The sequence below is a fragment of the Helianthus annuus genome, chromosome 11 (assembly GCF_002127325.2).
Source record: "Helianthus annuus cultivar XRQ/B chromosome 11, HanXRQr2.0-SUNRISE, whole genome shotgun sequence".
Classification (NCBI taxonomy): Eukaryota; Viridiplantae; Streptophyta; class Magnoliopsida; order Asterales; family Asteraceae; genus Helianthus; species Helianthus annuus.
This window is the reverse complement of record NC_035443.2, coordinates 4,207,138-4,230,351: the sequence shown is the minus strand read 5'-3', so window position 1 is coordinate 4,230,351 and position 23,214 is coordinate 4,207,138.

The window sequence follows — 23,214 nt, the reverse complement described above, 5'->3', positions numbered from 1 at the left end:
TGTGCGAATTTTGTTATTAATAAGTTAGACACTAATAATTCCTACCAATTAGCAGATGGAAAACGCTAACAATGAACCAATTAATGAAGTAAATCAATCTGAGCAAGAACAGGAAGATCAATATATAACTCGACAGGATATCGAGCACTTTATCGCCCAAGGGATAGCCCATGCTATTCCAGCAATTGTGGCTGCTGTTCATAAACCTGCCGAACCATAACAATTAAATCCTAGTAAACGTACTCTGGAAGACAACGGCAGTAACATCATAAATGGAGGCGGCAATCATAACAATCATGATCCGCAACAAGTCCCACTTCTAAAAAGAATAAAAGCTGCAACGTCTGGTTGCACTTACAAAGAATTTCTTGCTTGCAAACCCGCTGAATTTGCTGGTAACGAAGGGGCAACTGCAACACTGCGTTGGTTAGAGAAAACCGAAGCAGTGATCGCAATAAGCAAATGTGCTGAAGAGGATCAAGTGATGTATGCATCAAATCTGTTCAAAGAATGAGCGCTAGAATGGTGGAATACGATCCTCCAGGCAAAAGGAAGAAGGATAGCCTATGCCATGAGTTGGGAAGAATTTAAGAGTCTTGTAGAAAGAAAATTCTGTCCCGAATATGAAAAAGACCAAATGGCAACCAAATTCCTAAGTCACCGTATGACAGGGGTAGATTGCCGGGGCTATACTTTGACATTCTTTGAATACGCAAGGCTGGTACCAACACTGGCTTCGCCAGAACCGGTACTTATTTCTCGTTACATCTGGGGGTTAATTAGTGAAATCCGAAACATCATTAAAGCTGCGAGACCTCGTACTATTGACGATGCGGTAGAATTAGCTAATACCCTAACGGATGAGTTGGTACGCACAAGAGAGGAAGATCGCAAAAAGGAATTAGCTCAAAAGATTACCCAAGGATTTCGTATGGGTAATACCAAGAAAAGAGGAACGGGGCAATCCTCATCATCTCCGTTCTGCAAAACATGCAAAAAGAAGCATTATGGACAATGCAACTTGGTTTGCAATTTTTGCAAGACAAAAGGACATCGAGAAGAAGACTGCAGGAAGAAAACAAGAATTTGTTATAATTGCAGAGAAAGGGGACATTTTCAATTTGAATGTCCTAAATTAGCTAAACCTGTAGCCAACCAAGCCAAACCAGCTGAAGGAACAATTAAGAGAAATGCGCGAGCATTCTAGCTAACCACTCAAGAGGCCGAACTCATTCCAGATGTGATAGCTGGTACGTTCCTAGTACATAATGTGTTTGCAAAAGTATTATTTGACTCCGGTGCAAACCAAAGTTTTATAAATACTTCATTTTGCCAAGATCTTAAGTTGCCCTTAACCACTCTTAGGCAAATCTTCACAGTAGAAACCGCAGAAGGAAATTCTGTGAAAATAGATAAGGTCTGGCAAGAAGGAAAAATAGAATTATTAGGCCATAAGTTTTCTACAAACCTGTTACCAATGAATTTAGCCGGATTCGATGTAGTGTTAGGAATGGATTGGTTAATAGCCAACCATGCACGAATCCTATGTGATAAAAATGCTGTAGAAATTCAAACACCTTCTGGAGAAGTAATTTTAGTTACCGGAGAGAAACCCCGAAAGCCACTGAAATTCATTTCCATAATGAAATTGGCTAGTTATTCGAGAAAGCAGGAAATGGTGTACATGATTTCAGTAATCATTAACACTAAAGATAAGGAACTTCAGGACATCCCGGTAGTATCAGAATATCCAGACGTTTTTCCAAGAAGAATTACCTGGATTACCACCTGATAGAGAAGTAGAGTTTAGAATCCATTTAATTCCAGGTACTGCACCAATAGCTAAAGCACCCTATAGATTAGCACCTACCGAAATGTTAGAATTGAAAAAGCAATTAGAAGAATTATTAAGCAAAGGATTCATACAACCTAGTTCATCCCCTTGGGGTGCTCCAGTGTTGTTTGTGAAAAAGAAAGATGGATCAATGAGAATGTGTATCGATTATAGGGAATTGAATAAGGTTACGATTAAGAATCGATACCCATTACCTAGGATTGATGATCTTTTTGATCAACTACAAGGAGCTAGGTACTTCTCAAAAATAGATTTAAGATCCGGATACCATCAGTTAAAAGTGCAAGAAGAAGACATACCTAAAACTGCTTTCAGAACTAGGTATGGTCATTATGAGTTTACAGTCATGCCCTTTGGATTAACGAATGCCTCATCAGCATTCATGGACATGATGAATCGAATCTGTAAACCACATTTGGATAAATTTGTAATCGTTTTCATCGACGATATACTTATTTACTCCAAAAGCCAAAAAGAACATTGTGAGCATTTACACGTTCTCTTAACTTTGTTAAGAAAAGAAAGGCTTTATGCCAAATTTTCGAAATGTGAATTTTGGCTGCAAGAAGTACAATTCTTAGGACATGTGGTAAATCACGAAGGTATCCATGTAGATCCTGCTAAGATAGAAGCAATTACTAAATGGAAAGTTCCACAAACAACAATGGAGATACGAAGTTTTCTAGGCTTAGCTGGATACTATAGACGATTTATCAAAGATTTTTCTAAGATAGCCGTACCTTTAACCAAGTTAACCTGTAAAGTTGCTAAGTTTGAATGTGGACCTAGACAAGAAGAAGCTTTTAAGATCTTAAAGCATAAGTTGACAAATGCACCAATCTTAGCTTTACCCAAAGGAACAGAAGACTTTGAAGTATATTGTGATGCTTCAAAATTTGGCTATGGATGTGTGTTAATGCAACGCAAGAAGGTAATTGCGTATGCTTCTAGACAATTGAAAAAGCACGAAGAGAATTATACGACTCATGATCTAGAATTAGGAGCTATAATTTTTGCCCTTAAAATCTGGAGACATTATCTGTACGGAAGTAAGTTTAGTGTCTATACAGATCATAAAAGTTTAAGATATATATTTGGGAAAAAAGAACTAAACATGAGGCAAAGAAGATGGATGGAGATGCTAAGCGATTACGACTGTGATATCCAATATCACGAAGGAAAAGCAAATGTAGTTGCCGATGCCTTAAGTCGTAAGTACCATGAGAAGCAGAAACGGGTCCGTGCTCTGAGGTTAAATCTACAAATAGATTTAACGACACAAATCAAAGAAGTTCAGAAAACAGCAATCAAAGATGATGCTGAAGGAATGAAAGGTTACCTTAAAGAATTAGAACAAGGAAATGATGGGATTTGGAGATTCCATAAGAAACGAATCTGGGTACCTAAGCAAGGAGAGTTAAGAGATAAGATCTTAGAAGAAGCTCATAAATCTAGGTATACCATGCACCCAGGAAACAATAAGATGTACCAAGATTTAAGAAATAGTTTCTGGTGGATAGGAATGAAAAAGGATATAGCCAAATACGTATCCAAGTGCTTAACTTGTTCACAAGTTAAGGCTGAACACCAGAAACCTTCAGGATTACTTCAACAACTGGAAATGCCGGTATGGAAATGGGAACTCCTAACAATGGATTTTGTTACTAAGTTACCCAAAACCAAAAGAGGTAATGATGCAATTTGGGTAATTGTAGACCGATTAACCAAATCAGCTCATTTCTTACCAATGAAAGAAACCTTTAGCATGGAAAGGTTAGCGCAACTGTACGTGGACGAAGTAGTATCCCTACATGGAGTCCCACTCTCCATTGTATCGGATAGAGATAGTCGATTTACTTCTCATTTCTGGAAAAGTTTTCAGAAAGCAATGGGAACTCGGCTAAATCTAAGTACTGCATATCATCCACAAACAGACGGACAGAGTGAAAGGACAATCCAAACGTTAGAAGACATGCTCCGAGCATGTGTAATTGACTTTGGTGGTAATTGGGATAGCCATTTGCCATTAATAGAATTCTCCTACAACAATAGTTATCATTCAAGCATCGAAGCTGCACCATTCGAAGCACTGTATGGACGCAAATGCAGAACTCCAGTATGCTGGGCAGAAATCGGAGAAAGCCAATTATCAGGTCCTGAAATTGTACAAGAAACTACTGACAAAATAACCCAGATCAAGGAAAGACTGAAAACAGCTCGAGATCGTCAGAAGAGCTATGCCGATAATCGTCGCAAACCTTTAGAATTTCAAGTCGGAGATAAAGTACTTTTAAAAGTTTCTCCTTGGAAAGGTATAGTACGATTCGGAAAGAAAGGAAAGCTAAGTCCGAGATACGTTGGACCATTCCCTGTGATTCAACGAATAGGACCAGTAGCTTATCGTTTACAACTACCAAAAGAATTGGCTGGAGTACATGATGTATTTCATATATCCAATCTCAAGAAATGCTTATCAGATGAATCCCTGGTAGTACCTCTTCAAGATATAGAGGTAAACGAAAAGTTGAAATTCGTAGAGAAACCATTAGCGATCGAAGATCGAAAAGTCAAATTCCTCAAGCATAAAAGATTGGTATTGGTCAAAGTCAAGTGGAATTCAAAGAGAGGGCCAGAATACACTTGGGAGCTGGAATCAGAAATGAAGCGAAAATATCCACATCTCTTCCAGTAAATCTCGAGGACGAGATTTTTCTTAAGGTGGGGAGGATGTAACAACTGTCAATAAAACCGGTAATTAGGTTAATAATTATCCAATAAGAAAACCTTAATTAAGACACCCAAGTAATTTGGCATAAACCCTGAAATTTCCGGAATAATCGGAATCAGGATCAGAGCCCCTAAAACTCAAGGGGGGCAAACCCTAGTTGATAATTATCCTAATTAATTCGTTGCACAATTCTGATTTGTTAAAATCGATGATTCATCTAGGCTACAACCGAACTCAGCTAGGCTAGGAAGTAGGCTGCACCCTTTACGGACCGTAAAGGATTAGCCTTACGGACCGTAAGAATACCGGTCAGCCTTACGGACCGTAAGGGGTTCGGCATACGGTCCGTAAGCATGTCGAAATTTTTGCTATAAATAGCCGACCTTGGCATGCAAACTGTGATGTTAAAACGATTCACAAATTCTCCGTGGACGTTCGGTTATTTCGAAATCAGTTCATAACACACACACACGATCACGAGGTGCTGCCACAATCAGGGTAATAACTCGATCGCTATTACGATTCAACGTCCGATCGATTATAACTATCCAACGATAGTCCGGGTGCTGCTCAATTGAGCTTTTACTTTGATTATTCGTCGTGATTTCGACTTGAATATTAGAGTACTGTTCGAATTCGGACTATGCTCTGTTATTCGTTGTGAATCCGATTGAATTATCGAGTATTGCACTGATTAATCGTTGTGAGGGTTTAATCTCGTGAATTAACGTAACTGCTGTATTAGTTACTAACCTGCCTGTGTGTGCATTGTGTTAAACTAGGTGTTATCAAGGCTAATCAGTAGGCTTATCTATTTGCTCGTTAATCTGCAATGTGAGTCATTCTTCTTTTTAAACTGTTTTCTCACAGTTTGTGAGTAAGTATTACAAAACTCCAAGTTATTTTCAAAGTTATAATTATAGGGATTAAGTCTTTGTAATCACCAAATTACAGCTGGTATGTGGGGTATTGTGCACATTACTATTTTTATCACTCTAGGTGAGTGAGCCTGATACTCGTCACTATTGGGGCGACGGGACCCAATAGTGGTATGACCACAGTCACAGATCCGGTCGAGTGACAAATACCCATTCTTGATAATTGGTTGATAGAAACATTGTAATCGCTCTTAATACTGTAAATTTATAACTAACGGGTCGTTTTAGAAAATGGAATGATTCACTCAGTATTTCCCCGCTGACAAAACCTTTTTCAAACATGTTTCAGGTGATCTGTGTGATCCAGGAAAAGTGCAGTAAAAGCACTATCAAGCTCAGAGAAGTGGCTCAGTGTGAATAAATCAATAAAACATGTTTTGGAAAATAAAGATTTCTGTGTGAAATCAACTTATTGTAAATTATGGGATTTATCCCTTAAACTTTGTGTAATATATTAAACGAGCATTTTACGGTGAAAAGATCCTGTAATAAAAGACTTCCGCTGTCGCATAAAACAGATACCACGGGAATTCTGTCCCGCGGCTCCTAGAACGGGTCAAACCGGGTCGGGGGCCGTGACACAACTGATTACGATTCAAACCGGTGTGCGGCGGGGTGGCTTTGCGACTGTGGTATAACGGAAAGAGAGAGGGAGGTGACGATGTTAATCGTAGGAAAACCGATGGTGGTGGCTATTTGCTGATGTCTCCCAATCGAATGGAATGAGTCAATTATGAAAGAGTACCAAAGGGTTTTGAGGTAATGAATATGAAGGTTGTGAACACCCCCTTTCCCGATTAATGCAATAACCTTTGGCAATTCAATTATTAATTTTTTTTACTACTCATATAATGGCCATTTAAGGCAGGTCGGTTATCACTTGAGAGGTCACATAATAATTTATATTATACTATATAACAATTTGGGTAGCTTTTTAAATACAGTTTCAGTTTGCAGGTTTATTAAACCTACATCTGCCAGTCATTACAATTTTGCACCAATACTACCTCTAAAGTCTAATCTCCCTCCAGCAACTTGATATTCATTATTCATGGCAAGAAGATTGTCTGATTTGGGGTTATGAAGCCTGTTGAATACCCAGCACCGCTAATACCTCTATTCTCGCTTCAACCTCATGATATTCATGTTAAATTGATGCTTCAACAAGCCTAGACTTGGTGGAATACCATTGGTGGCGTCGCCGTAGTGTCAGGTTGTTCACGGTTAGTCAGAATTGATGAAGGTTATGGCGTTGAAGTCACCGGACACCGACGTGGTTGCCGGTGACGGAGCGTGGTGGTGACGGCTGTTCGGATTGGTCGTCGTGTCAGGTTGTTCGTGTTGAGATAGAATTGGGGACGGTTATGGCACCGGAGTCGCCGGCGTGGTCGTCGGTGACGGAGCATGGTGGTGACGGTTGTTCGGATAGGTCGCCGTCTAACGTGGTGGTGGAGGTGACTTTTGTTGAAGATTTGGTGACAGAGGGCTAGGCTGATGCGTATAAGAAGCCAGTGTGAAATAGGTTTTTCTGTGCTCGGTGAGTCCACTAAACCGACGCTTAAGTCATAATCGTCGCAGTCATTAAAAGTGCTTTCTGATGGTTCATTACCCTTGCATTACGGGTAGCAGTTTTACATAGTTCCATATGTATAAATTTAGGGTAAATTACATTTTTCGTCCTTTATGTTTGTATCGAATTGCAGCGGGTACCCTTTAACTTCAATAATTACAATCACAATCCTTTATTTGGAAAACTTATTACACCTTTCGTCCTTTAGCACTAACTAGATTAAAATGTTTAGTTAAGTATTTACATATGAGGGTATGTTGGTAACTTTACTCATTTGTTTATACAAATACACAAATAAACCTAAGTGGGACCCATTCACTTCATCTTCCCCAACTTAAAAACACCACCATCTTGTTTAAACTTTGAACACCACTTCAAAACAATAACCATCATCAGAGAACACAACTCAATATCACCGTAGTGGCTACAATGTCATATACACAGGGGCGGACCCAAGCCCACCTTAAGGTGGGCGGGCGCACCCCCAGGGAAAAAAAAATTAGTGCTAATTTCCGTCGAAAATCCCGTCCGCACCCCTTGAAATTTTTCGTCCGCACTCCTTGGAATTTTTCGACCGCACCCTTGAAATTTTTCGTCCGCACCCCTTAGGTAAAAAGTGTTATCAATTTATATTTTATATTTTTTTAGTAAACTTCTATTTAAAAAAAATACTACCTAAATTATATAACTTTTAATACCTAACTAACTAAACCCAAATACCCATACCTTTACCCACTTATAATTCCTAACTAGTTAGCCCACTAAGTTTTAGCCCATTAACCAAACCCAACAATATTTCAAACTATAATAAAATAATTAAAGCCCAAAACCTTTAGAAATTTTCTCCCGCTCTCTCTCTCTCTTGCGTCCCTGCACTGCCAACGAACAACATCACCCAACGACAACAGTCCAGCAGCCGGCGACCACCGTAATCAGCCACCATACCACCGTCGTTTGACAGCAAATCTAACCGAAATCCGAACACGGGTAAGTTTCTTTGTTATTTTGATGACTTTGGTTGATATTATAAGAGAAAAAAAAGAGTAATAAAGTTGTTAAATAGGTTTGAAAATTTTGTGTGTTTTGGCGTTGTTTATGGTTGTTTAGATGATTTTTAGGGTGATTATGTTGTTTATATATTTTTAGATTATGTTGTTTATATATTTTTAGGGTGATTACAACTTACGTTATGATTTCTAGGGCTTGAATAATTGAAAATTAAAATTAAATTTGAAACATTATGTTATGGAGCGATAAACTTATGTTATATAGAGAAAGAATTGCTTAAGAATTTTAATTTTAGATGATGTTTTGGATAGATTTCAAAAAATGAAAACTCGTAGGGCGTCGACGTTTTAATTATGTTTGTAACAAGGTTTGACATGTTTTTGATGATTATATAAATTTAGTTTGATGTTCGTTTGTTTTACATGACCCGACCCGACCCGATACGTACCGTTTTTTTTACTTATATACCTAGGGGCCTAAAATTTTTAAAAATATTCCGCACCCCCATGAAAAAATTCCTGGGTCCGCTACTGCATATACAAAATTATGAAATTGCCCTCGTTGTGAAATGCTTTCTACTGCACCCACGGCTTAACCGACTGAAATCACAAAAATTGACTAAAAGAAACAAGCTCTTCTGTATCAATGGCAACCTCCATCTCAGAGATAGCATTTTGTTTAATAACGAGTTGACGGCAACCCGCGCGTTGCGACGGGATAAATAGTCCGTCAACGCTAAACCAAGCATTAATTTACCGGGTGAGGATGTTTTTAAAAGGATAAATTTGTTCCATTGGTAAATTTGTTCTTTGATAATCACATATGAATCCCTGGGAATAATTTTAAAGTTGCTACCAAAGCAAAACCAAAAGCATCATGTTTTTAAATGAAATATTTTAGCATCGATGTTACTGAATCTCAACTTCAACCGTAAGATTGTCGTTCAATCTTACATCCCTTGATGAATTAATGGAGTCTACTATAACACACATGATAATCACTCGCCGGGCAGAAGAAACACGACTTTGTTTTAATATATAGGATATTTTAAACTAATTTGTCACCTCCCATTCTTTTCCTTCTGTCTTATCACTCTCTCACACAATTTTCACTCCTCGTGTTCTACTCTCTGATCACCATTGAAGCTTTTCATCACATCTACTATGAATTTGTAAGTTTTTATTTTGTAGTTTTTCTTGATTATAAGTTATTTTTGTTGTTCTTCTCCATTCTTCAAGGCCTTTTCAAACCCGTTTCCTATCTCCGTCACCAATCGTTACAACCAAGCAATTTCAGGTTGATCAGATCGGCTACTATACTTCCTTATTTCAATCGATTATGCTCATTTCAAACCATTACTTCTGATTTGAGTATAAATCGTCGTTGCTTAAGTGGAAACGGCGATTGCATGTAGAGAAAGCAGCGTGATCCACGGTGTCCAAAGTTGCAATTGGGCAGCAAATTGAAGAGGTGATCGGATTGGGGGTGGGGGTTGCACCGATCGTGTCGCTATCCGACCATGGTTCTCCAAAGGGGGGCAGCTTAAGAGGGGCCGGAGGGGGGGACCCCCGAACTTTTCGCCCAGTAATGTTATTATATAGTTTTTGTATAGAAATTTTTGGGTATATACGTTTTCGACCACCGGTTCTATAGAATTTTTTTGGTATATACGTTTTCGACCCCCGGTTCTATAGAAATTTTTTGGTATATACGTTTTCGACCCCCCGTCTCCATAGTCAAGTTTCGCCACTGGTTCTGTGGCGAAAGAAACAACTTGAGGTCACATTTGAAATATGTTAAAAACAATGTAAGTGCATTATGACATCATGGATGCATTAAAAGGAAAGAATAAAAGCAATAGGCATGATGACCAATTAAAGAATCACAATTTATACGTTGTATATAAACAATATGAAATGTATATCATTAATGAACAGGTTTAGAGTTTAAGTAAAAGCGATGTCATTAAAGAAACACAGGCGTCTTAGAACATGTCATAATGTCATAGCAATCCGATTTATAGAGTTTGACATCATTTGATTGTTCGTCATTGCCATCACCGGCCTTTCTTTCCATTCTTCGAGGTTGATAGAAAAACCTATTCTTTGTTTGAAGTCGACGCCATTGTTAAACTGATTCTTTGAACACAACACATAAATCACTCCACGAATCCATCTTGAATCTGGGTAACAATAGTGATAAATAAACCCCCTGTTTTTAAAAAAAACATCCTTCAAACTAACAAAGAAATGAACCTGGGTAATATTGTGATTTCGTTTTTAATTTTGATGAATCCATTGACTTCATCGAACCTGGATCGAAATCAAAATAAAAAACAAATCATTTGCGCATATTGGATAACTATGCAATTGGGTTTTTCTTGTTCAGAGCTATCATACGATGTTCATCCTACTCGATCTTTATCCTTATATATGCGACTTCATCATGTATTATTCCAACTTTATCCTTAGAAATGCGACTTCATCACAAAATTAACTAACGAATATATACATACAAATCGAACAACATCGAAAGCATTGAAATGAAAGCAGAAAAAAACAATGTGTACTGTTGTTTGAGATTGAACTGCAATGAATTCATCACTCATCAGCATCGAATTTGAATCAATCAAAATCTATTATTTGAGATTGAATAAACATATCAGGGAACTTGAATATTTTTTGAGATGGAACCTTCAAAACAAAACTTGATGTCTCATGTTGATGAAATCGGACAAAATCTGATAAGAATATCGTTACATCAATGCGAAATCAAACGGATCTTTTTGTTGGAGAGATAGAGACTGAAATCTTGGTTGAAGTTCAGAGAAAGAAGAAACGAAATCTGATTTGGTTGAATACAAAAACGAAAAAAAAGCCACACATTAGACCATGTGTAGTGGTGAACTAACATAATGCCCCCACCATGGGGCATTATCTGACACGTGGCATCCTAGTCAGCGTTGGGGTATTATAGGAAAAATGGCGTAGTAGGGCATTATGCCAATAACGCCCATATTATTTTTAATGAAAAAAAAAAGGAAAAGGGATGTCAGGTTGAAAAGTAAAGTGGCATGTGGGTATCTCAAATTCATTGGTGGACAAGACCATTTTGTCAGAGACCATATTGCAACTTCAGCGTTTTAATGAAAACGCCCACAACCAATTTTTCCAAAAATAACGCCCGGAAACGCCGGGTGTAATGGAGGGGGGGGGGGCGTTATCCGGCGTTTTTTTTGAATTTTTTTTTTTTAAAAAAACGCCCCACTACGAATGGTCTTATATCTAAAATAGAGGAGTATGGATAAGATTGCACATGGAAGAATGTGAGGGGTAACCGTTTATGGTAGATGCGACGTTTAGTATTTTTTTTGAAAAAAAAAACCGCAACGTTTAAGAATGTAAGGGTAACCGTTTATGGTAGATGTGACATTTAGTTTTTTTTTTTAATTTTTTGAAAAGGTAACGCAACGTTTAGTTGTTAAATGCAATGTTTAGTTGTTAAGCAAAGGGTATGTGTTGGTTTTTTTAAAAGTCACAACCTTTTATGTTAGAGAGGCAACCCAAATTGGTTTTTGTAGGATTATATAATTGGCCCCATATGGCCATATTTATAATTTTAATTCTGCTTCAAGCATTAGCATTAGCAACACCAAGTTTCTAAACTTAATAAGTGAGATACTCAAATGGCAGTGACAGGTGAGGTTGCAATAAGAGACTTAGTCGGATCTGCTTCCCCTCGTCACCAGCGTGAAACCCAAACCCTAGTGTTTTCTGAATTACAGTGGTGGCGGCGGTGTTTAGTTTAGGCGATGGCGGTGGTTAGGTCAGACGATAGTAACGGTTATGATGGCTATGTTCTGGTTGTTTGGGTGGTGGCCGGCAACAGGAGTGGTGATGACCGGCGGCTGGAATGGTGGTGGTGAGGGGATTAGGTTAGAAGGGTTTTTAGAGAGAGAAAGAGAGAGAGTTGAAACTGTGAATGTGTGATTGTTTGGTTTCTAAATATAAATTTATTTTCTTGTTTTTTCTTTTTTCTAAATATATTTTTTAAGTAAATTGGTAAAATTACAAAACTAGCCTCATAGGAATAAACTTAACTTAAATTTTTAACCTGGTTAGTGTTAAAGGACGAAAGGTGTAATTAGTTTTCTAAATAAAGGATTATGACTGTAATTATTGAAGTTAAAGGGTATCCGTTGCAATCCGATACGAACATAAAGGACGAAAAGTGTAATTTACCCATAAATTTAAGATATTTATGAATTACATTGCTTATATCTTGGTTAATAGATTGCATACTAAGTGAATTGGCCGATTTGTTTAGGGGTTTACGCCTTTATTTTAGACATGATGGTTGTATACATGCCTCCTTTGTTACATTGTAGGCTACAGGGAGTACTCTCCATCACATAAACAGGCAAATGCAAATAGCTAGAATTATACTTCAACTACAAACCATGTTTGTAACCAACATTAACCACCTAACAGAAATGAAATTTCCCGCCGCGGCGGGTCAACTACTAGTTATTCAATTCAATATATACAATTTGAGTAAGGTCTTAGGAACAGTCCCGGTCTCCCGGTTTTCGCCACCCTACAACTGTCGGTCATCATCTTTTTTTCTTGGCAGTATGTGTTTTAACAATTTGCTAAAATTACGACCTTGCCATTTGTTACATCACAAATTACAATGGTAATGCTACAATGACAAGGTCGACGGCCACCAAGTTGCAAACGGTAACACAAAGAGGAGCTCCGGTGGCCGTAAACCCAGTCTCCATATGCATCATCAACTGTCGATTTATCAAGAAACAAAGGTTAAATCGAAAAGAGGTGACCGGATATCATGCTGGAACCCTAGATCTGTTACTGCATGTTACCGGAACCGTCCTTATCGCCGGTGACTGGAATGCAACCAGATCTGAAGACGGGTTGGAAGACTGATTTTGGGTCTCCGACCCCGTACGGAATTGTCGACCCTCTTTCTGTCTCCAGGTCTCAAATGTGTTATATGAAATTGCAATTTGCAATGAAAGAAAATGAGTTGTAATCGAAATGTTGCCTTTTCTTTTGTCGCAACCATCGCCGCCGGAGGTCATGACTTACGACTACTATGGCCGGAGACGATTGATCTGAAAAGAATAATAAAACTGTAGAAAAAGTAAATAGAATTCTGGAGACATAAAAGAATTCTTTTCTGTTGAATGTGTTCATAGAAAAGGATGATAAACAGAGAGAGAGAGAGAGACTAGAGAGGAGGGAAAGTGGCTGACAAAAGCAATGCCATGTGAACACTCAACTACAATAATCATCTTGAAGTTTTATCAGTTTTTCTTTTTACCTTATCTATTTTTCTTTTCCTTAATAGTTTTTATTTTAATACATTTCTTGAAGCCGGTTAAATTTCTATTTAATACATTTCTTGATGATTTAACTATACTTAACATATGAATTGGCAGGTAAGTAAAAAGGGTAAAATTCTTAGCAAGAACGTAATAGGGTAAAGCTTTATGCCAAACAGGTCTAAGATAAACATACAAGTTATATTGCAGTTTAGAAAAAATAAGAAAATTGACCAACTTTAAAGACGAATCAACAACTTTTTAAACAAAAAAAGTGTTAACATGCATCTTATATTCCAAGAGGCTATCATGTGTTCTTAAATGACTTAGATTGTCTTAATATATTTTTTAACAGATTATGATAAAAATTTCAAACAATACTACAGCTTTTTTCGTATGAAACTTTTATGTTTCGGTTCAAATCAAATCCATACTAAATTACTAACCTAGGTACCGGTATCGATATTATCTTATCGGAACTAGCACCGATATTACTTTTATGGTTTCGCTCGGTGTAAAAACATGTCGGTATTGTATTGGGCATATCACGGCTATGTAATTTAGGTTTTCTCATTTTGTTGCTACATCGAATATCGGTACTATACCGGTACCGTAACAAACTAAACCAAACTGATACAAACCAAGATCCCGCCGCGAAGCGCGGGTGAATCCAACTAGTATATAACATTTAGGGTAGTATGTTGTCTACAGTGAAAATGGGCATTTTTGGTATATTGTTACATGCCAGCTTCGCTTTGGGTTGGTTAAAAGTGGTTGCATCGGGTTTCGCTCCGTCGGTGACAGAGCCCCATGTTTCCAACTCTTAGGTAATGTGTAGTGGGGCTCTATGTGGCGCCCTTTTTCTCTAATAACGCCCCATAACGCCCTGAACATCACGACGGACGGCGTTATGGGGTTTTTTTTGGTGGGCGGCGCGATACATATCGCGGCGCTATTTTTGTTTGGTTACTTCATTTGGCCAATCAAAAAATAGAATAGAGTTTTTATAATTAATAATAAAATTGAAAATTAATAATTAGGTAATGATGGGTATGTGCTTTATGACTACGGGCTTAAATGCATAACGCCCCATAACGCCCACCCGCACACATGACACGACACGTGTTGTATAACGCCCACACAGGGGCTTTATGACTACGGATGACCTAAGATCTTCTCACATCAATCTGGTGCATTCTGAACTATGTAAAAATCTAAAAGAGAGAAGACAGATAATGTTTGGAGCTTTGGGGAAGATTAAAACGATCATGCACTTTTGTTCTGTTTAAAAATTTGTCGGCGGCCGGTTACGAGGTTGTCACTCAGATCACCGTCGCCTGTCAGTTGCGGCCTATTCCTCTTCCTTTCGACCTGATGCCACCATCACCACTGCTGGGGACGTCAGACACTGCAAACAACTGTCGCCACCACTGTCGTTCTTGGTTGCCGGGAAAACAATAACTACCGAGGCAGTAGAAAAAGGACAATAGCCGATAAACACATAAACTTAGTTTCCTTGAGTGAAATTGAGACAAGTTGTGGCTGGAAGTAGTCGTCAACGTCGTCGCCGGTTGCCGGACAGCCGTGGAAGGCGCCAGAACCACCAGACGGTTCTTCTTTTCCCTCTCTGAAGTTAAGTTAATAGTTGTGAATACCATAGAAGGTGGTTGTCGTTTTTCAAAAGGTGGTATCGTTCACAGCGTTGTGGTGTCCGGTGGTGGGGTTGGGTTTGCTTAAAGAAGAATAGAGAGAAAAGAGTATGTGTAGGTGAAATCCGGTGTCCTCACTTGCCAATACTTTTTTTTTTTTTCAGATTTTCAACTTTTAGTTTTTATTTATTTATTCTTATATGGTGTTATATATTCTTTTTAACTTATTTTGATTTCTTTCAATAAATAAATTTGGCTACCTTTTATGATTTTATGATGTTTAAAAAAATAAATTAATTTACCAATGATTCTTAACTTGGGGAAGTATACATATACAACCCAAGTTATCGAACCTTTTGGAATTTCAGTTTTGGCTGATAAGACATAAAATCATTTTCTTCCTGGTATTTATAATTTCATAAAAGGAAAAAAGTTTAGATATTTTTATTATTTTTACTTATGAAACTTAAAACTAACACAAGATGTGGCCGGGGACTTCCGTTGAATACAAGTAACCTCTGGTTTAAAAATAAATAAAAAAGCTTATATAAAATGATATTACTTGATTAAAAAACCTCGCAAACTTATATGATTGGATCCATGAAACATTTGCTTACATGAGGTTGTTGGTTTTTGGTTGCTATACTGAATGTTGATACTGTCGATACTGTAGCGATGCCGAAAAGAAACGAATCAACACTGATTAAATTTCCGCGTGAAGCGCGGATGAATTTTACTAGTTACTAACAAATCAAGAAGCTAGAGAAATAAAAGATATTAATTTTCATATCATCGTTAACTATAACACATTAATTTTGAAGACATACTTTTATGTTATGAAAATTCATTCTATTTTTTCTAATTTGTGGAATTAAGTTAGACTCTTCACATGTCACATTAACATTATAGGTTACAAAGGTGCCAAAATTACTAAAATAACCCTAAAGTGTCTTAAATTTTTGGACAATGAGCAAGTTTACCCCCTCTGAAATAGCTTGGCTCTCTTGTACATGTTGCTTGAAGATGTGTACACAATGTAAAATTACCAAAAGGGTAGAAATCCTAGTTCTCTTAATAAAGTAGTATAGATTTATAAATTTAATAAGGACCAAATGTAAGGTAGTGAAAATAGGGGGGTTAAATGTTAAAATACACAAACTAATTTTACACTTTTTATCTAGATTTTTACAAGTTTTAGAGACTAAATGTAAACTCATAAAACATAGAGGGCTTAAATGTTAAAATCTATAAAGTTATCTAACCCTAAAAAGCTTCAGGGGCAACAAAACACAACCGCTCTTCTTCTTCCTAGTTTCCAGCAAGTTTCCGGCATAAATTGCAGGTTTCTAGCTGGAATTCGTCGTCGGAATCCGCTATAAGTGCACGCTATGGAGTCGCTGCACAACATATAGCGAGGGTTTGGTGCAACACGACGCTATTCGCTATAGCGGTTGCTATGGCCGCTGTTGATAATTATGGATACCGACACTCAGCATAGCAAACGACACGTGTTTTAAATCGTTTGAAAATCATAAAAACGAATACTAGACAGTACTGTTGTTCTTCGGGTGGTATTGGTTCGATTCGTTATAGTAAGGGTATGTACCTTCACTCGATATAGTTTAAAATACTAAAAAAATGTTATATTGCAAATACAACTCTGACTTCAATGAAATATATACTGTCACGTTGAGAATAACCATAAAAAACAATACGGTACCAATACCCATGTTAACCTCCGCTGCGGACACGGGGGTCATAAAACCGTGCTAAGTAGTAATCAAACAACGACCAAAACTGGGAAAATCATAACAAAAAACACGAATTTATACCGCCACATGACGTAAATTTAGAGAAAGCCAAACACCAACTTACAACGCAAGGTGACGTAAACGCTAACAAATTCACTACTAAACAAAAAGAATGAACGACAACAAATTACTACAAGACAAAAACCATAAAAAATATTATTCATAAGACCCTTCATCATTTGTTATATATATATATAGGTAAAGGATCCTGTAAAAAGTCCATCTTTTGTAAGAAGTGTAAGAAATAATCTTGGAATGACAAGTGTCCCTCCTCTTAATTAATTCAAAAGGGTAGATTAGTAATGTACATTTTTGTCATTTAATTGATTTACAATATAACTGAAAAAAACTGGCCATGAGAATTTTTAGGGATTGATTGTTTCATCATCATCTTCACGGCATCTTCTCCGATTTGAACATACATGCATCTCCGACCACCGTCACCAATTTCTTTCGTCTCCACAAATCATTCACCGTCATCGTCTTTCATCTTCGTCATCCTCATTTCTGATCGTGACTTGAATCATGGTCATGGTGTTTTAAAATATGGGAATGTTTTGTATTTTGATTGTCCAGATGTTAAAACACCATGGATGTAATCACAATACAATGTTTTCTGGATTCTAGATAAAACACCATAACTTGAATCATAGTCAATTTATCCAGTTATTTTAAAACACCACGCCATGAATCTGATTATACAATGTCTCCATATAAAACATCATGACTTGAATCATAGATGTTTTAAAACACCACATCATGAACAATGCCTACAGATAAAACACCATGACTTGAATCATAGTCATGGTGTTTTAAAATCTGGGGATGTTTTTGTATTGATAAAACACCACGCCATGAACAATGTCTCCTGATAAAACACCATGACTTGAATCATAGATGTTTTAAAACACCACGCCATGAACAATGTCTCCAGATAAAACACCATGACTTGAATCATAGTCATGGTGTTTTAAAATCTGTGAACGTTTTCTATTGATAAAACACTACGCCATTAACAATGTCTCCAGATAAAACACCATGACTTGAATCATAAGCGTATAAAACACCACGACATGAACAATGTCTCCAGATAAAACACCATGACCTGAATTATAGTCAATTTATCCAGTTTTTTAAAACACCACGCCATGAATCTGATTATAGATCTATTTATGATAAAGTATGAAGAAATTCGTTGATTTTTTGGAGATTGATGACGGTTACCATATAATTCGCTGGTTACCATATAATTCGCTGATCTTTAGGAAGGTTGATGGGGGTTTTGAAACGGTTACCATATTTTGAAACGTTGGAAAAGTCACTATTGTCCTTCAATTTTTACATAAGGTCCTTCTAATTAAAACAAAATTTACATTTTATACCCTATTGATCTCAACCATTAGATCAAATATCCAATGGTTTAAAACACTTCTTACCCTTCTTACATTTTAGACACTTTTTACCATATCCTTACCCTATATATATATATATATATATATATATATATAAATATAAATAAATATTGTTTAAGTATTTGGATAGATGGAATAAACGATTCTTATTGATATTTTGAGTTTTCTTTTGCACCTTCTTTGTGTTTAAAGATATACATACTAGGTTATAACCCCGTGTATTACACGGGTTAAATAAATAAATTTTATATACTAAATAATAAAACAATATATCTTTAAAACCTTATTTATTGCACGGGTTGAATAAATATAATTTTATATATTAAATAATAAAAAGTTATATCTATAAGAACCATATTGTACGGGTTAAATAAATGTAGTTTTTATATACCAAATAAAAAAGTTATATATTAAAACCACGTGTATTACACGAGTTGAATAAATGTAATATTGTTTACCAAATAATAAAAAAATTACATCTTTATAAATATGCCCATTACACGGTTTGAATAAGTATAATTTTCTGTACTAAATAATAAAAAATATATATCCTTAAAAAACCCCGTGTATTGTACGAATTCAATAAATCTAATTTTATATATCAAATAATAAAAAGTTATATCTTAAAAAACCTCATGTATTACATGGATCGAGTAAATGTAATTTTGTATAGTGAAAATAAAAATATTTAATATATTAATACAAAGTTTAGTTTTCGTGATAAAAATAGATTATTCTGTTGTTGCAAAATGCAAAATTTGTTAACGAAGTCTTAATAAATTTAACCTTTTATTTAAAACTCCATAAATGTATAAATTAGTTATTTTTATTTTAAGTTTCGTAAAATCTATTTTATACCAAACTAAACAAAACGTTCAATTATAATTAATTCAAATAAATAATATTATAAATGAGAAGGAGATTAAATTAAATAATATTAAACTAATAATATTTAGTAGAAGGGTTATCTATAATATAATATATTAAACTAAATAATATTAAACTAAAATAATAATTATCTATAAGAGATTAAACTAAAATAATAATTATCTATAAAAGATAGCCTAATATAATGACAAGTGTCACAAAAGTGGTTTCTTTTAGAGTAAATTACAAGTTTTGTCATTTATGTTTACATCAAATTGCAGACGCGGTCCTTTTGGCCAAAAGTTTACAGGCGCAGTCCTTAACCTTCCAAAATCTTGCATGTTTTGTCCTTTAGACCAAACCTGGTTAGAAATTTCAGTTAACTCTTGTCACATGCGATGCACATGAGGGTACAGTGGTCTTTTTCCCTCAACCCCTTCTCTTCCCCCTTTATAACCCTTCAATATCACTTTGATGTTCAACATTCAGACCCTTAATTAATTGGAAGCTGAGATATCGTAATCACTCATTGATATAACTTTCGATTCACGTATTCCTAGTACTTGCTACATCGTTCAATCTTTAAAACCCCAAATTGGAGTTCATCGCTCAGACATTAAACCCTTAATCGGAAGTTGGAAGAGATCAAACCCTTATGGAAAGGCTTCCAACGAGATCACTGTTGCGGTTCCGAACGGTTTCCAAACAATGGAAGTATTTGATTGATAGTTCTCAATTTGTTTTTGATTATAGTCTCAACCACACTCACCTGCAACACCTGTTGTTGCTTTTCAAATCAGGATTTGCTAATCGACTGATTTGAGTATGAATCTGAAATTGAAATAGTTTTTTTTTTTTTAGAAATTATTGTAGGAATTGCTAATCAACCGATTTGAATATTAAATTGAAGCTGAAATGGGTTTATTATCATTTTAGTTAAGTTTCATTGATGCTGAGATTAGTTTTTTGCTTTTTAAGTTTGTTATCGCTTAAAAAGCAACTATCGATTTGCCACCGGTAGCGGCAGCAGGAACAACTTGAGACGAATCAACTGCTTTAGCGATAACAAACTTAAACTTAAGGTTACTTTTAGGCGGCAACTGATCCTGAATAGTGAGGTATTTTGAGCTACGTCGGAGATTGACCGATGAAAGCGGATTGAAAGAGATTAATTGGTGGTTGCCGGAGAGATTTAACCGATGAGAACAGAGGACGTTACCTAATCCGACGATCGATGTAGTTACTGCTTTCATTATTTTGGTGCGAGTGATTAATGTCACACACAGGAATAACTCAATAAGAGGATATTGCTTGTTACTCATTAAGAGGAAGAAGATGGATTAAGTTTAAGTTTGCTTCCAATTAATTAAGGGTCTGAATGTTGAACATCAAAGTGATATAAAAGGGTTATAAAGGGAGGAAATAGAAAGGGTTGAGGGAAAAAGACCATTGTACCCTTATGTGCATCGCATGTGACAAGATTTAACTATGATTTTTAACCAGGTTTGGTCTAAAGGACAAAACATGCAAGATTTTGGAAGGTTAAGGACAGCGCCTGTAAACTTTTCGCCAAAAGGACAGCGCCTGCAATTTGATGTAAACATAAAGGACAAAACTTGTAATTTACTCTTTCTTTTATTATATAGTATAGATTAAATAATTATAGATATAGATGATCATAATTGTGAGGAAAAATTACAAATTTTGTCCTTTACGTTAACACTCTTTTGCAAGCGGTGTCATTTGGCGCAAAAGTTGACGAGTTTTGTAGTTAACATTTGAAAATCTTACAGTTATGTCCGTTTGCCATAATCTAGTTACTTTTTATTGCTAAATTAAGGCACATGAGGGCAATTTAGTCTTTTTCCCTGCCTTTCTTTTTAGAGTGTATCCTAATTATTAAAGAAAAAATGAAAAAAATAAAAATATAGATAAAATTCCAAAAACCATTCTCACTCTATGTTAGTGCACTACATCTGTTGATTACGTCTAGGTGTCTAGGATCAGGTCTTATATCGTATTGTATAATATAGAGCACGAAATACGAGAAAACAAGAGTCTGTATGATGTATGTGATCTAGGTCCGCTCTTATGGACATTAGGGTCTAGGTTCGCTCATTTGTCAATTGTGGTCCGCTTATGTGGACTAATGTGGTCCGCTTTTATGGTCATGTGACACATAAGCGGACCCAAATGTCTATATATATAGGTTGTTCGAGCGGACCTCAGGACATTATTCTCGAATTCCACACCGAAGCTCTACCGGTGTGAAGATTGAGCTGTAAAACATTTCAAATCAATAAAACAAGCAGTTAGGGAGAAGACTAAGCTACTTCTACTTGCATTTCTTATTATTCTGCATCTGAAACGCAAGAGACAACCTCTGAACGACTCGTTCGGGTCAGCAAACGTTCCTACAAGTGGTATCAGAGCTTGGGAGGAGGTTTTCTGCAGATTGTAGCTGTTTTTCATCATTTCTTCTCACTTCTACACCTTCTTTTCTTATTTCGGAGAGATTTCACGGTCAAATTTCGTTCAAAAGTTCACAAATTGTGCATTATCATACAAAGACAAACCCTTGAAAGTTTCAGGTCAAAACACAGTCTAAAAATGGGTCAAATCAGGTTCGTAATGTGGTTCGCTCGTACATACGTTCGATAGGTCCGCTTTTCTGGTCGTGGTTGGTTCGCTTATTGGTACAAGTTTGGGTCTGGTTCGCTCCAAATTGGTGTGGTTGGTTCGCTCCAGTATACATTTCAGCTTCGCTTATCTGTCAAAACAGGTTCGCTCCAAGGAAGTTTGTTGGTCCGCTCCAAAGACCAATTCTGGTTCGCTCCAAAGAGTCATTCTGGTTCGCTCCAAAGAACATAGTGTGGTTCGCTTGTGTGGTCAATATCAGTTTGCTTATTTGAAACTTTCAGTTCGCTTTTCTGTCACTTGCTTTGAAAAACGTGCCAAGTCAATATGGATTCCGAGTTCTACAACGCGTTTGCATCATCGACTACTCCAGCCGCAATTGCTCAAGCAATGAACTTAGAAAATGAGACGGGAACGACTCAAAAGCCCCCTAGGTTGATGAGTATCGAGGAGTATTATGGATGGAAGGATCGGTTTGAAAACTGGGTTCAGGCAAACCATCTCAGATCGTGGGAGTGCATATTGAAGAAGTACACTTTGCCTCGAACAGATTTGCAAGTTATTAAAGAGATATCCGAATTCACTGATCAAGAACGAGCGATGTATAGAGCCGAGAAAATGATGATCAGTTTGTTGCAGCAGGCGATAAAGGAAGATATATTCATCTTGTTACAGCACGACAAAACTGCTAAGTCAATATGGGATGCTCTTAGGGTTAAATTCGAGGGAAGTGAAAACATGATCAAGAGTAAGAAAGCATTGTTAAAGAAAGAATTCGATCTGTTTAGCAGTTTGTCGGGTGAGGATACTAAGAAGTTGATCGAGAGATACTGTCACTTGGTGCGATCACTGTCTATGTTGGGAGTTGAAAAAGGTCGTGAAGAGTGTGTGGATAAATTGGCTGATGCGTTACCTCAAAAGGAGTGGGGAACGTACTTGATGATCTTGAAGAATACTGGTGTGTATGATGGGTTGACGATCTCACAGTTTATTGAGAAAATTGAGAGTCAGGATCTTGAACAACAAAAGATCGCGAGGATGAATAGTCCAAGTGGTCAACAGGATGTGAAGATGTACTACAGGGGTAGTGTTCCAGCCATTGAGTCTGAAAGAAGTCCAAAGATTCAAACTGCTTTCAGTGCTGGTGATTCATCTGAGAAAGCTGATCAGAGTTCAAACAAGAGTAGCAGCGGGTTTTCATCGTTTCCAAGTGTGAATCCGAAAGAGATAAACACAAGCTTTCAGTCTCAGGGTACAAAGACCGGAAATGGATATGTGATTCAATGCAACATAGCTCTTAACCTTCCAGAAGGTCAAAGCTTCTCTGAAGACACTGCTAAAGACCATATGGCACTTCTGGGTTCTGTTCTGTTATCCTATGAAGGTCTTGTTGCT